Genomic DNA, 16489 nt, shown 5'->3' with positions numbered 1-16489 from the left:
ATCAAGAAAATGTTTCAAGAATAATCATGGTGTATGCTTTTAAATGGTACCTCACTCATGTGTCATAGCTAAAATGCATGTAACTCTATTGCCATGACAACGATATGAACAGGTGTGACTCAGTACACCCAAACATAGGCATGAGAACTACATTCTTATTGCCACCTGGTCAATAGCTATTATAAGACACCATTACATATGAGATAAATTCCAATTCCAGACCTGTTAAATTATGAATGCATATGTATATTAGCCAGACCCAAGGATAGAGCCCAAGAAAGCAGCTGAGCCTCATGAGGAAGAAAAACCCAAAACAGTGTTTATATATATTCATTTCTAGTCTCTATTTATCTCTTTGCGTCAGCTTCATTTTTCCCTTTCACCAGACCAAAAGCTATTTTTCAGGGCTCATGTTCATTCTGTCATTCCGGGGTTTTCACGTCCTGCCACAGTTGAGTCACCTAGATTGACTGTAATTCTGCTTCCCAGTTCTAATATCTCAGGACTAAACGGGTGGTTCTGTGGTGTCAGCTCACCACTCCTAATCCAGTCATTTGTGTGAAGGGGGTTGGGTCACAATTAGCCAGATACACTGATATTTATTTTAGAAATAACTTTTTTTTTCTCTTTAAAACTTCTGCTAGATATTCTATCCTGGAAAATAAATCTACATCCTGTTCACTCTGTTTATCATGCCCTTTGCCTAGTTCATGGTAAAAATAGTCACTGAATTATTGTTGTTGTTGTTTTTTAAAGATTTTATTTATTATTTATTTGACAGAGAGAGAGAACGAGAGAGGGAACACAAGCAGGGGGAGTGGGAGAGGGAGATGCAGGCTTCCCACTGAGCAGGGAGCCCGATGTGGGGCTCGATCCCAGGACCCTGGGATCATGACCTGATCAAAGGCAGATGCTTAATGACTGAGCCACCCAGGCACCCCCATGAATTGTTGAATTTATTCATTCATTCACTGAAAGAGCGATGATATAAAGTTATTCTAGGAATCTTTGCTTACTCTTTAAATATGATTTGCTGTTTTCAAGCAGTGAATTTTTCTAAAGTATATTACTGTCATTTGTCAATTGGAAATACAACATTTTTAAATGAAATTAGTTACTATGTAGTACTAATCAAGCATTAAGGAACCACTTTATAGTTATGTGTTTGATTACCAAGGTCGGGCAAATGTCTATTGCAAATCAGTCACTTCTCCATAAATGTGATGAGAATCCAGGACAGACCTATTATTGGTAAAACGTATATGAGAATTACAATTAATGTCTTTGAGAGAGGGCACAATTCTATATGTTGAGAGAAGAGATATAATTACTGTGCTACTCAGTTCTACAAACAATCTAGAAAAGAACCTAGCCAGAGCCATCTCTTAGCTTCCACAAAAATAAGGAAACGGAAGTACTTATGCCAAATGGAGTAATTAGAGCCATTGTGGCAGGGGGTCTTCTCCTCACCCCAGAAAACATCTGTGAGGGAAAAAACTGTATTTCGATGCCTCTCACCTGCAGTGCCCATCTATTTACAAACTCACAAACAGACCAGAATAGTCTTTCTTTTGCAACACTGTTTTGCCTATCAGTAGAACACTTGAAACTACACTGTTGCATTTGAAGAAAGATTCTATTTCTGGAAAAACATCACTGTCTTGTTTCTGACCATAGAGGAAAAACCTTCATTTTTTTCCTCATTGAGGATGGCTAGCTGAGCTCATCTAATGATCCAACAAAGGGGTACCCAGGAAGCCTGGGAAACTACACCATTTGTTTGATCGGGCTGTCTGTCCCCTTCCTTCAATTGTATGATCTTACTTTATAGCTATTGACACCTTCTTCTATCCTCTCTGATCTCCTTCCTGGAGACTCAAATAGATGGGAGGACAGCATGGATTTTAAATAACAAAGGTGGACGATTATGTAAACCCATTTTGAAATCTTTTAAAAATTCAGGATTTTGTGCTAATTCTTTACAATGTGTCTTTCTGGTTAAATTATATAAACACTTTTTTTTTTCTGTAAAAATGCTTTTGTCCTTTTTGCATATGACCATTTCAGATGAAGAGCCTAGAGGAGAGCAGGAAATGACTGAAAAAAATAGGATGCTTTGATTACTAAATGGGACACACCAATAGCAAGCACCATCATCAGGAAACTCCAAACCCCAGCACCTGGGCAGGTGTGAGAGATGGGGGAGAGGGCATTAATATCTTTATTTATCAGAATTATTCCTGGAGACGCCTGGGTGGCTCAGTCGGTTAAGCGGCTGCCTTCAGCTCAGGTCATGATCCCAGGCTCCTGGGATCGAGTCCCGCATCGGGCTCCTTGTTCAGCGGGGAGTCTGCTTCTCCCTCTGCCTGCCGCTCCCCCTGCTTGTTCTCTCTCTCTGACAAATAAATAAATAAAAAATCTTAAAAAAAAATTATCAGAATTATTCCTGAAAGCTTTCCCTCCTCCTGAAGAACCCCACCCCCCCATGCTGCTTTTCCAAGCTGTTGTGACTGCTTTGAGAACAAATGAGATTCTGAGTCCATGCTCACACATGGCAATGCAGTGACACAACTCACTTCCTGACTCTCCCATAGAACATTTCCATATGTCATCTACACTCATGAGGCTCACAACTGATGCCACGGACAAACCCAAATCTTTGAAAGTGAATGCCTCAGGCAGTGCTTCTAAGACCAATGACTGAACTAAATTATCTGGTCTGGACTGGGACCTTAGGGTAAAAGACACCATGATGGCAGGCTACACCAGGGGTCCGGTTAACCTGACTGCCTAGTTAATGTATGTCCTGCTTGGAGTCCTCACTTTGTAAACTCTTCGTTTCCAGGAGACCACATGGGCCCTCTGGGACTGTATTTATTGTGTGTGTACCCTGACTAGCATGACATCACTTCAGCCCTGGAAGGCATTCAAGTCAGCTTCAACTTACCAGCCAGAGCTGTGCTGTGCATCAGTTGATGCCTCAAACCAGGTAAAAAAAAAAAAAAAAAAAAAAAGATTTATCCAGAAGCTTAAAGAAGAAACTTCCTGGCTCTCTAAAGTAGACCCTAATGGGCTATGGGACATGTTTTCCTGGCTGGATAATAGTTGGTATTCATGGGTATGTTTACTCCACCAGCAAGTCTGATCATCCTGCTTGGAGTAATCTTGATTATGACCACGTTCTCTGTGGACTAAGACTATTTGCAAGGTTCTTGTTTATGGCCCCTTAAAGTCTGACTTATTTGGGACCACACAGTGTAGCCTATGTTTCTCACTCAGGCACCGAAAAACCAAATGATGGAGTTGAGGAGTCCAGCTACTGGCAAAAACATTATGACTGACCTTTCAGGCTCAACCAGAGGCAATGACAAAGGCTCTTCCTGTCAAACCTCCCAACAGAAAGCTGCCCTCCCCGCACCCATTTGGTGTACAGATAGTACATTTCAACCTCTGAAGGTAGTTGCATTGAAGGACTCAGGCTCCCATTCCTGGACATGCTATACCCTGTATCTGCATTCTTGGCCTAGATTCCACCAATCACAGGCCTCTGTATTGGGGCCCTGGACTGAGGTCTTCCTCAGGTGCATTTAGAGAGAGGTCTTTAAAGACATTTTCTCCATTCAGACTCAGAACTCAGACTTTTGCCTTCCTAGCCCTTTTCCCTCTCCTTCCATGTAGACCCAGGGTCCATGAAATGCCAGAAACCTCTTGTTTGGGAGCTTCCTTATCTGTGCTGATATAGCTGAACCTTGCCTGGTGTCTTTCATGGGAAACCTAACCCTCTTTCTGGCCTCTTGCTTATACTACTGCTACAAATGAATAAAAGCTTGACTGATACTTTCATTTTGGCTTGTTGTCTTAATCAACCACCCTGACACCTAGAGAGTTTCTCTCTCTCCAGCTCAGCTCTTAACAGTAAAAATGGAAGGATTTCTATATCATCTCTTCTTTTTGACTGTGGTACCCTAATGCAAGGATCGGTATTTCAGGGCTTCTATATCAAGAACACTCAATTTGATTGCTTTTGCTCAGCTAAGAGAACTCAAGATTGGATGACAAATCAGTTTCGTACAGAAAAGGAAGAAGAAAGGAAGGAAAGAAGAAATGAAAGAAGGAAGCAAGGGAAGGAAAGTTAGACTATGGGCCTTATAATAAATAACATTTTTAAATAAAATCAAGCTATACACCAGTTGATATGATAACAGGAAGAATACTATACATTATGATCAGAATGGATAAATAAGGTTGTTCCACTACAATGATCAATATAATACTCTATTTAAAATGTATACGGTTCTGAAAAGGAAGCAAACATAAGAATTATAAATATTGTAGTTACACCTTAATCACACTAACAACTAATTTTGCTGATGATTTTAAATTATATTTACCCACCAAAAAATGAGGAAAATAAGTTCCCATACAATACTGTTTTGTCATCCATGCAGCATATTGCATTATATCTAAATCATACTCACAAAATACTTGATAGGCCCTTGGATGAATAGATAAATCTATAATGTTACTATGGTCTGGAGGAAGGGATAGAATAAACAAAAGTTTCCAGAAAGGATGTCACTTCTAACCTTAAACTTGTCAATATATAATCTGCAATCTACAGTTATGGGGTTATGTCTACCTTACATGTATCCTACATTGATTTTAATCACATATCTCAACTAGCTATTCTCTTCCAGATCATTTTCCTGTAGAGTGCAAGGTCCAGCCTCTATCTAAGATTATTAACTTTTTGTTTCACAAGTAATACTAGTCCCTAACTATGTGCCCACTTCAGAAAGCGTGGTGCCCATAATTCTGATATAGACAACATATACAGGAGAAAAGAAAAAAAAGTTTGTCACTTAATCTATTTGTGCATTCTGAAGAACTTGAAGATGACTCATCATAGCAATACATAACAGTAAAACAGATGATTTCGGAAAGAATAAGTACAATAACTCCACTAATTAGACTCTGGTGAACAATCAAACATCAAAGCAAATCATTAATGAGCAGAAGCAAAGAAGAAAGAAGGTACACAGACCTGACAGCTTTTGCAATAGAAAATTCTGTCTGAAGTCCTTTCCATAGCAACCAGACGGAGGTGGCTAAAGAGATGTGCCTTACTGTCTTGCAGACTTTAGATAACATGGTCATGGAAACTCCTGCAATTGTTACTCTTGTCAGAAAGTCACTAGCATTAACTGGAGTTGGGATGGGGAAGACAGATATCAGAACTAGGCATCTCTCTGGAAATTAGCATATAGCATATTTCTATGTATCTACTTTTGAAATATTTTTCATTAAACACCCATGCATTCATATTCCAGGAATGTTCAACATACATACTTTCAAAGATGTATTAATTGATTATTTCTAGTAAGTGTTCTTTTTAAAGGTACCCAGAAACTTTACCATTAGAAACAATACAACATCGCTAAAGATTAGGTATACAACCTAAATATATATTGAAATTGAGATCTTTCAATTAGATCATCTTCTTACTATATTTTCCTCCCTGAATCTCATTTTAACTAGTTTTAATGTTTACTCTATAATCAGATTTTAGCTTATAAATCTAGACTAAAATTAATATTGTTCCAAATGGAAGCAAATCAATTTAATTCAATATCTGGGATGCTTCAGACAATGCATCTTTCTTTTGCTACCTTATACAGTACAGATATTGATTTGCACAGCCTAAACCATCATAAATAATTGATTTGAATTCATAGTTGCACACTTGGAATTTTATTTCTCGTTTAATGTTTTGTATCTCCAAATGAGCCAGGCTTAATTTTTTTAATATAAAAAGTGTACTTTTTTTTAAACCTCACATTCTCTGAATTGTCTTTCTCATTCCTTATACTAGAATATGTTCTCATCTACTTTGTTTCTCAGGTTTAGTACTGTGCTTACAGTCATTTCCTGAAAGTCTGAGCAGTTGCCATGATTGTGATTTAAAATAATGAAGAAAATTTCTCCATTGAAATAATTACCATATAAATTTTCCTCAGATTTCTTGGACTTTAAGACTGCATTACTCTGACAATGTATTTTTATGTGAATGTAATATTCTTCATTACAAAGGATTCTATCCTTTATGTAGTGTCCTGTGCCACATTTTTTAAAATTGAAAAACACAGAAAAAATGTATTTTACCGAGTGTTAACGTATCACTTTCATATAGTTTTAAATGTTTTTTATATGGAATAAACTATAAGAAACTTTTTTATACATGCTTATCTTCCTATATCCTTTCAACAAATAAGAATTCACTCTGTCCTAATTACTATGTTTGGATACAGGAGATACAAACATGAACAAAACATAGTCCTTGTCCTTCAAAGGCTCAAAGTCTAGTGAGGGGAAATAGAAAGGCATGAACAAAAAGGGAAATTATAATACAATCTAGTTAGTGCTGCAATAAAATATGAATAGTGGTTATAGTTGTAAAACATATCTATTGATGTTACAAAATTACTTGTATATACTTTTTGAACAGCAATCACTGAAAGAAGATATTTCCTATAGGAAATAACTAAAACATTCTTGAATTCTAAATCATAACATAATTTCCTGAAATGGTTTTTGATTGATTTAAAGTTTATTCACAACTGGCAATACTCACAACTATAAAACGATATTAAAGCTTACTATGCAGTATGTTAAATTCTTTACATGAGTTTTTCCATTTCATCCCCAGTATAACCATAAGAAATAGTCAAATTTAATTTAACATTGGTGATTAATAATAATAGTGTTGCAAATCATAGATGTTTGAGAAAAGACCTTAAGAACACTTTATCACAAGAAACTTGCATCACAAATATGAACACTGATGACTTATGTGCTGTAATTAAAATTACAGTGAATACTTAGATAAAAGACATATTATTGCATAGGAGAGAATAACTGAATTTAACTTAAATTCGAATAATTGAATAATCACATTAATAAAAATTATATGTAAAAGAAATAAGTACAAAGTGTCTATTTTCAGAGGGGAAAAAATCCCAATATTACACTTTAAACAGTTGTGAAGAGTATGAGGTTTGGGCCTACATGCAAGCTCACACCTAAACCTGAGGTGCCACTGGAGCTGGTCTGCTGAGTTCTCGAATATACCTACCACTTATATTTGAGAAGGGAGGCCTCCAGGGTCTCCTCCTACCTTGTCAGGGATTGTATTTGGAACTGACCTACCCCCAAACAGGAGTATCAAATGACAGAGTCAAAAGTCCTCCAACAGCTGGTGTTTATTTACAGCAAGCTGCTTTTCCACAGATGTGTACCCAGGGACCCTGTCAGGAAGGATCCAAGGCAAAAGCTAGAAGGGGATTCTCTGAGATGGAGGCTGCTTCCCTTTGCGAGAGACTCCAGTGAAAATCACCAGTCACAGACACTTGTATTGTCTCCAATACCCAGCGCGCAATAAGGTGCTGGGACGGGGCGCCTGTGTGGCTCAGTCGTTAAGCGTCTGTCTTCAGCTCAGGTCATGATCCCAGGGTCCTGGGATCGAGCCCCACATCGGGCTCCGTGCTCAGCGGGGAGTCTGCTTCTCCCTCTCCCGCTCCCCCTGCTTATGTTCCCCCTCTCACTGTCTCTCTCTCTGTCAAACAAATAAAATCTTTAAAAATAAAATAAAATAAAATAAGGTGCCAGTTCAGTAGTAGGGGCCTGGAAGAGACAGCAGTTTTTCTTTGAGAAGGCATTATGATTCTACCCACATAATTTCAAGAAAGTTTACCTGCCAAGTGGACCCCAGAATTTTGTCAGGGTTTATCAGTCACCCCTTCTGAAGGAAAAGGGATAACACCAACAGGCCATTGAGACAGACTTCTTACTTGCCAATCAAGAGGGCATCACTTATGTTGTGAAAGCTTTTGACATCAGAGGGCAGAGGCACACACACTAAATTCTCATCCGCTCGCTAGTGCCAAATCTTAGGAGGGGGAGTCACATTAGCGTTGCCCTACCTGTAGCTCTTTACAGTTCAGGATAATGTCCTTTGGCACTTATGCGATGGGATATACAAGCACAAAATACATCAATTCCTACTAAACATTCAGATGTACAAGCAATAACAATACACTGAATTGGCCCAAGGGGTTCCTTCTATAAGGACACATTAGTCACCCTCCTCCATGTTTTATTATTTAATATTCCTTTTTTGTTTTTTTAATTCTAGAGACAAAGGCTTTTGTTACAGCACAATGGCCAAATGAACCACATGTTCTCATCCCTGGAGTCCCATAGCAGAGAGGAAGAGGTGAGCTCAAGTAGAGGTTGTGCAAATAGCGGGTTTGTGTCCCAGCTGCAAAACCACAAGCTTAGAAAACCCAGTCTTTTAGAGAGGGCTGCCAGAAAACCTGTTCAACCTTTATCTGGGAGGAAGATTGTATTTTTGTTATCCTGGTCAGGAAACAAATTTGCTCTCAGCCCTGGAGGGAGACACTTTTCTATCTTCCAAGACTGTTTGGTATCCTAACATACATGAAAAAAATTACATGGGTCTAAAGCTGATACAAGACATGCAGAAATGTGTCAGACCCATGGAGATCCATAATGGGAGACATCTTGTAATTCTGGATTTCTCATGGACTCTAGCTTCACTAAGGCAAGGACCAAATCTCTTGCACCCATTGTTTTAATTGCAGTTTTCAAATTCCTTGGAACATACCAGGAACTTAGTATATGTCAGTAAATGAGTGAAATGAAGTGTAATAGAATCAAATCTGTACTTACAGTAGAGGATGATATACTTTAGAAGTATAACAGCAACAATTGTCTGAAATGAACGAAAAGCTTCACAGTTAAAAGCTATCAGTATTAGGCATGATCTATTAAGATTTATCTTTGATTGCCACATGGTTAAAATTGAGCCAAATGGGAAAAAACAAAAAGCAAAAAGCTTGTCATATTAAGTAGAAAAAATTCCATGGTAAATGCTGAAGAAAATGTACTTTTCAGCCTAGATAGAAAGTACAAAGAGGAAATAATAATCTTTTCTACCTACTATAAACAAAATACTTATAAAATTATAAAGTACATAAATATCCAAATTATAAGAAATAAAAGCATACTCAAAGAACTTATTGGTTAAAAACAAAGACATTATTTATAACAATAATAGTGAGATACTGTGAAAATCTGTGTCTGAAGACCAATTAGACATACTCAACACTATGTTACCCATGAAATCATGACTAAAACCCTCAATTTAACCTTTAAAAATCTTTTCCAGACTTACTTCTCCATGTTTGGCTATATATTGTGTATCCTACTGACTATTACCTAGGCTCCCAGATTTGCTCCTAAACTCTGGCTCTATCTTTTATCTACAATATACTGCTGTTACAACTCAGTCTGTTAAAATCTTAACATTTCAGGCTGCTGGGTGGCTCAGTCGGTTAAGCATCTGCCTTCGGCTCGGGTCATGAGCCCAAGGTCCAGGGATCGAGCCCAACATTGGGCTCCCTGCTCAATGGGAAACCTGATTCTCCCTCTGTCTGCCGCTCCCCCTGTTTGTGCTTTCTATCTCTCCGTCTCTGTCAAATAAATAAAATCCTAAAAAAAAAAATCTCAACATTCCAAGGGCAATTTCAAATGCTAGGTTCTTCATGAAACATGTTCTGGTCCCATAGTGTTCCTCTCTGGAATCCATGGAGTATATTCTTAGATCTTCTCCCTTCCTTCTTTCCTTGGTCCCTTCCTCCCTGCTTCCTCATCTCTTTCTATTTTTATTTTCCTTTTGTCCTTTTTTAAACATAGAAGTAGTTATTTCTTTTAGTTTTACACTAGCAACTGTTGCATTACATCATTGGATTATTTATAAAAACAATGTTAAAAATCTGTATGAGTTTTAAAGGGCAAGTTCCATCTTCTATATTAGCTGTAAATTGAAACAAGAATCAAAAAGCATTTTCCTTCTCTTTATTTTAGAATTTTAATTCACTCTGTCTTCAGGTGATTAAGATAACATTTAGCAGTAAACTTCAATGTACATAAATTTCCTTCCGATATTGAAAATCAATAAGTAGAGAATCAAGGCTTTGATATAATTTAGAGCTAATATTATTTTAGAAAAAGAAGCAACTAATTAAATGATGATTATGAGTGGCACATCCTTTCAGATAGTTAGGAAATAATACAACAATAGTAGAAAGCATACAGAAAATTATTTTGGTAAATCTAATAAAAATACAAAATAAATTGTTTTTACATTGTATAACTCACTCTTTTCAATACATCTGAAGGATTTCTAAATGTTTTTTAAACTTTGAGCTTAGTAAGTCCCATAAACTTGTGAAACTAAAAATGTATTCCTGAAGACTGTAAAGATATTACATTTCTTCATAGAACTAACCATGACAAGGACAGTGCTTATATTCTGAAAAAATATATTTTGTATAATTGTCTAGAAGATACATGTGAAAATTTCATTGGCAGAGGAGAATTAAGGAGCCCTCAGTATACATATAACTCTTTGAATATTTAATCCTTGTTGGAAATTTCATTCGTTCTTCAGTCCTTTATGATATAATTTAGGTAATTTTCATCTATTTTCACTAGATTGGACCTATGTTTATGCAATAACAAATAAATAAGACAGTGTTTCTTAAATTTCTAGGCAAACATGGAAAAGATGGCAGCCCTAATATAAAGAAATATCCCTCTTTTCATTGTCTTATTTACAAGAGTTCTCCAGAGAAAAACGTGAGATGTTTTATAGCTTTACTTCTCAACAATGATAAATACAACTGGGAGAAATAATTTGGGGCTATAAGGAACATCCCTGACACATAAAACCAATGATTAAATTTTAGAGCAATGGCATAATCTATTACTTACTGAATATTATTGGAAAAATAAAAACTCTCTGCAAAAGACAGGGTGAAAACTAAGGAAACACTAAGAATTTACTTCCTTATGAATGTGTGGAAGATTTCAATTAAAAAATATGTACAGGGTGCCTGGGTGGCTCAGTCTGTTAAACGTCTGACTCTTGGTTTCGGCTGATGTCATGATCTCAGGGTCCTGAGATGGAGCCCTGAGTTGGGATCTGTGCTGGGCATGGAGCCTGCTTAAGAGTCTCTCTTTTTCTCTCCCTCTCCCTTTTTCCCCCTCCCCACCTCCCTCACATGCACATGCTCTCTCTCTCTAAAAAATTAAAATTAAATTTAAAAAATTAAATTAACAAAACTGTGATCACCAAGACAGCATGGTACTGGCACAAAAACAGACATATAAACCAATGGAACAGAATAGAGAACCCAGATATGGACCCTCAACTCTATGGTCAAATAATCTTCGACAAAGCACAAAAAAACATGCAATGGAAAAAAGACAGTCTCTTCAATAAATGGTGCTGGGAAAATTGGACAGCCACATGCAGAAGAATGAAACTCGACCATTCTCTAACACCATACACAAAGATAAACTCAAAATGGATGAAAGACCTCAATGTGAGACAGGAATCCATCAAAATCCTAGTGGAGAACATAGGCAGTAACCTCTTTGACATCGCCCACAGCAACTTCTTTCAAGGTACATCTCCAAAAGCTAGTGAAACAAAAGCAAAAATGAACTTTTGGGACTTCATCAAGATAAAAAGCTTCTGCACAGCAAAGGAAACAGTCAACAAAACAAAGAGGCAACCTACAGAATGGGGGAAGGTATTTGCAAATGACACTACAGATAAAGGGCTGGGATCCAAGATCTATAAAGAACTTCTCAAACTCAACACCCAAAAAACAAATAGTCAAATGAAAAAAATGGGCAGAAGATATGAAAAGACACTTCTCTGAAGAAGACATACAAATGGCTAACAGACACATGAAAAAATGTTCATCATCATTAGCCATCAGGGAAATTCAAATCAAAACCACATTGAGATACCACCTTACACCAGTTAGAATGGCAATAATGGACAGAGAAAGAAACAACAAATGTTGGAGAGGTTGTGAAGAAAGGGGAACCCTCTTACACTGTTGGAATGCAAGTCGGTACAGCCACTTTGGAAAACAGTGTGGAGGTGCCTCAAAAATTTAAAAATAGAGCTACCCTATGACCCAGCAATTGCACTCCTGGGTATTTATCCCAATGACACAGATGTAGTGAAAAGAAGGGCTATATGCACCCCAATGTTCAGAGCAGCAATGTCCGCAATAGCCAAACTGTGGAAAGAGCCAAGATTTCCTTCAACAGATAAATGGATAAAGAAGATGTGGTCCATATATACAATGGAATATTACTCAGCCATCAGAAAGGATGAATACCCAACTTTTACATCAACATGGATGGGACTGGAGGAGATTATGCTAAGTGAAATGAGTCAAGCAGAGAAAGTCAATTATCATATGGTTTCACTTATTTGTGGAACATAAGGAATAGCATGGAGGACATTAGGAGAAGGAAGGGAAAAATGAAGGATGGGTGGAAATCGGAGGGAGAGATGAACCATGAGAGGCTATGGACTCTGAGAAACAAACAGGGTTTTTGAGGGAAGGGGAGAGGGGGGATTGGTTAGCCTGGTGATGGGTATTAAGGAGGGCACAAACTTCACGGAGCACTGGGTGTTATACGAAAACAATGGATCATGGATCACCACATCAAAAACTAATGATGTACTGTATAGTGACTAACATAATAAAATTAAAAAATAAAAATTAAAAAATTAAAAATTAAATTAAAAAATAAAAAATTTATACAAATATCTGAATTCAAAGGATTATCGCCACAATCAGCTCATCATAATTTACAAAAGATAATTTAATTGATTTTAGAAAAATTATACATGTAATAATAAAGTATGCAATACCTGAAGTAAAAAAATAAATTGAAAAAAATTCTTCCAGATATAAACTTTGACACTAAGCCAATAATATTCAAGATACCTTTGGCTATATAGATAGAAATTTTTAAAAACAGAAATGCAAATAGAGAGTGAGGAATATCTTATTATTATACGGATAGTTTTATTAACATGGGATAAATTTCATCTGATGATGACCATAAAGGGAAAGACGGTAGTCCAACAAAGGTGGATTTATTAAGTTGCCACAGCAAAGGGGGCTAGCTGAGAACAACTGCATTTTTATCACAAAACAGAAGAAGAGGAAATACTGATATAGGATTTGGGAAAAAGATTTGTGAGTTACGTCAAAGTTAAATAAAACTGTGGTTTGACAGTCTCAGCAAGGAGGGCTGTTTGTAAAGTGTTTAAAGTCAAGTCTTAGAAGCTTAGTTGGAACCAGAGTCTTGTTTTTCTTAGCAACTAGAAAGTTAACACAAATGTGGAAAACTGTGTTTGGAAACCCCTTAGCTGATGTCCCATTCCTGGATCGGAAAGGGAGGCTGCAACTGCCTGTCAAGGTGACTAAGATCCTTTAGGCAAGAGTGTGGTGTTCCACTCCATGTTTCTGATGGTCTATGCTTTTAGAGAAGATCCCCCAGGATCATGTCTTTTTGTGAACTGATATAAGCAGAATTTGCAAGTTCACAATGGAATCACATTTTGGCAAACATATTTGATTTATTCTTCCTATATTTAACAAAAGAGAGACTGTCACATGGCAACAGGGCTAAGAGTGATATTATTCAGTCATTCTCTCTCCCTCAGAATAAAATAATCATCACCGAATTGTCTTCTAGCATTGAATCTTACTGTGGAAAAATCAAAGATCAGCCTGATATTTTCCTTTAATTGACATTTTTCCACCTATGCACTGGAAAATTTTTTAATTTTAATTTTTGGTGTCTCTGCCATGTTTCCTGAGGAATTTTAGTGTTTATTCTACCTAGCCATGTAGGCCATAGTCCTGTCCAAATATAACTTCTGGCATCATATTGGGCCAACAATTAAGCACGGGCTTAGGAATTTATACTTCCATCTGAACCTTAGCTTAGTTATTTCACCTTCCCTACTTTATTTAAGTGACTCTTCAGAAGCCCTCACCACTTGACTCCAAAGATGTATGAGGTAACAGTCCTTGTATTTTTATACCCTATTTATAATAGTTTGCAATAGAAAAGGATCTTGTCCTGGAAATCTCAGTTTATTTTCCTCCTTTCCAGAGGATCATGTGCTGTTTTTATTGTGTCTTTGTTTTTAGTTCTGCTGGAGTTTCTGCAAAACCCCAGCTTATTGTTGGGTGTTGACCAGCTCTGTAAATATAGTCATTCTGCCTTTCTTTGCTACTTACCTACTATTAAGTCAGCCAGATGATGAGTTCAGGGACTGACTCCTCATTCTCCTGAGATCTTGGTGGGGAAGTAGGCATGTTTACACTCATGGGCTTCCTCCCCATTTTATTTTCCTGAGCTAGCTACCTGCTTATCTTCTCCTTATCCTGAATTAGGGTATGTTGATAAGCAGTGCAGGATTTGACCAACCTGTCTTCTTTTCCAACTTTATTTCTGTGGTATTGGTGTAGAGATGTAAGCCAGAGAGCTCCACCAAAATCTCTTTCCTTGGCCTCTTATTGTATGAGATTCTGGTAGCGTTGCTTTTTTGTTGTAGACGACTTTCATTATCTTCTTGCTGTTGTTTACAAAAAACATTTTTGGATGCAGGTGTGGGAGGAGTCTCTTTGATAAGAAATATGGAAATTATGTGAAATCTGGAATCATTCTCGCATCTTTGCCCAGATCTTAATTTGTAACATTTCAAGTATTAGAGGTTTAAGACTGGTTAACAAGATGGTGTATAAAATAAGGAAAATTTCATTTCTCTTATCAAGGCTGCTAATATGTTTTACATATTTAACTACATCTTTTGTATTATGTTCTTATTTTTCAAGTTTTTTTTTTTTTTAAGATTTTATTTATTTATTTGAGAGAGAGAGAATGAGAGAGCACATGAGAGGGGGGAGGGTCAGAGGGAGAAGCAGGCTCCCCGCCAAGCAGGGAGCCCAATGCAGGACTCGATCCCGGGACTCCAGGATCATGACCTGAGCCGAAGGCAGTCTCTTAACCAACTGAGCCACCCAGGCGCCCTTATTTTTCAAGGTTTTAATTAAAGCATGTAGAATTTTAAATCCAGTAAATAAAATATATAATTATAATCAGTTTCTCAACATTGTTTGATGTTAGTAGTCTTTGTAATGAATATCACTCTACTTTCACTGTTCCTTAAAAGCAATTATTTTTAAACTGTTTAAAATATTTTTATGAGTCAGGTTTCAGAATTATGATTATAATGTTATTTAAATATCATAGATAGCAGATGTGAAGTGAGAATCTGATGAAATATTAGAGTATCTAAATATTCAAACATAATTGTTGCCATTTTCCACATAATAGGGAAAGTATTCCATGTTAATAGTAACCATAATTATCAAGAGGTATTCACTTTTTCTAAATAGTTCCCACAGTATTGATTATGCAATTATTTCTCACACACTTTTTTTATTATGTTCAGTAGTAAAAAATTACTGAAAGCTTGCAAAGCTTTTTATCATGTTACCAGACCCCATCAACTTTTTCTAACTAATAAGACTTTGATTTATCTTTCACCAAAGTATCCCAAAATATTCCTCATTTTCTTATGAAGATTCATGACGATTCTTGAACCAAATCATATGTGTAAAAAGGTTCATACTGTTTAGCAAAACTATGTGTTCTAATTTCATTTGTTCTTTTTTTAATTATTGAAAGTACATAGTTTTGTGCTTCTCTTGTTTCTTGTCCTCCTATCAGACTCTCTCTCCCTCTCCCTCTCTCTCCCCCTTTCTCTCTCTCTCTTTATAGATATATATATGTGTGTGTGTGTATATTTATTTTTTTTTTTACTTAAAAACATTTGTAGAAACAATCTTTATATTACATACCATTTTATTTCAATTTTGGCTTCTTTTACCTTAAATATGTGTGAAAGGGAATAAATACTATTTTAGTAGTGTGTCAATTTCATTTAATTGTGCTTTGATAACATGACTTGACCTACCTCTGAAATTAAAAACCTCTGACATGAATTGTCAGAAGCTACAAAAGCTTTTAATCACTTTATTTTTGTAAGTTTGTATAATTTGTATAAATTTGATCTTTTTCCAAATATACAATTATATACCTCAAATATTCATTTCAGACTACAGATATCCTCTGCCTTTCCTTCTCCACTCCCATTCCTAGATGGAAATTCCTTTAGTCTTTTTTTTCTTACATATAATCTTAACTGTGGGGACTCAAATATTCCAATCTTGGGTTTCCAAATATTTTTTTCTTCTTTAGTCTAGAACTTCTCTCTGTTGGTCTCTCTTCATTTTTGTATCCCTGAATTCTTCTAGTTCAAACCTTTCCCAGAAACTCCTCTCCCACCAACTATTGTTGCTAAAAGCCTTCCCAGTGAGTTCAGCTAGTTATTGTTTATTTGATAATAATCTTCCTGATAGATATACATAGCTTTGTTAATATTAAATAACTTGCAGAATAATAATATACCAAATTACAATTTCACAATTTTATGTAAAACCCGCATTATATACTT

The sequence above is a fragment of the Mirounga angustirostris genome, unplaced genomic scaffold (genome assembly GCF_029215605.1).
Source record: "Mirounga angustirostris isolate CCGP_5_RB_7025 unplaced genomic scaffold, mMirAng1.0.hap1 SCAF_3, whole genome shotgun sequence".
NCBI lineage: Eukaryota > Metazoa > Chordata > Mammalia > Carnivora > Phocidae > Mirounga > Mirounga angustirostris.
Note: the sequence above shows the minus strand (reverse complement) of the source record.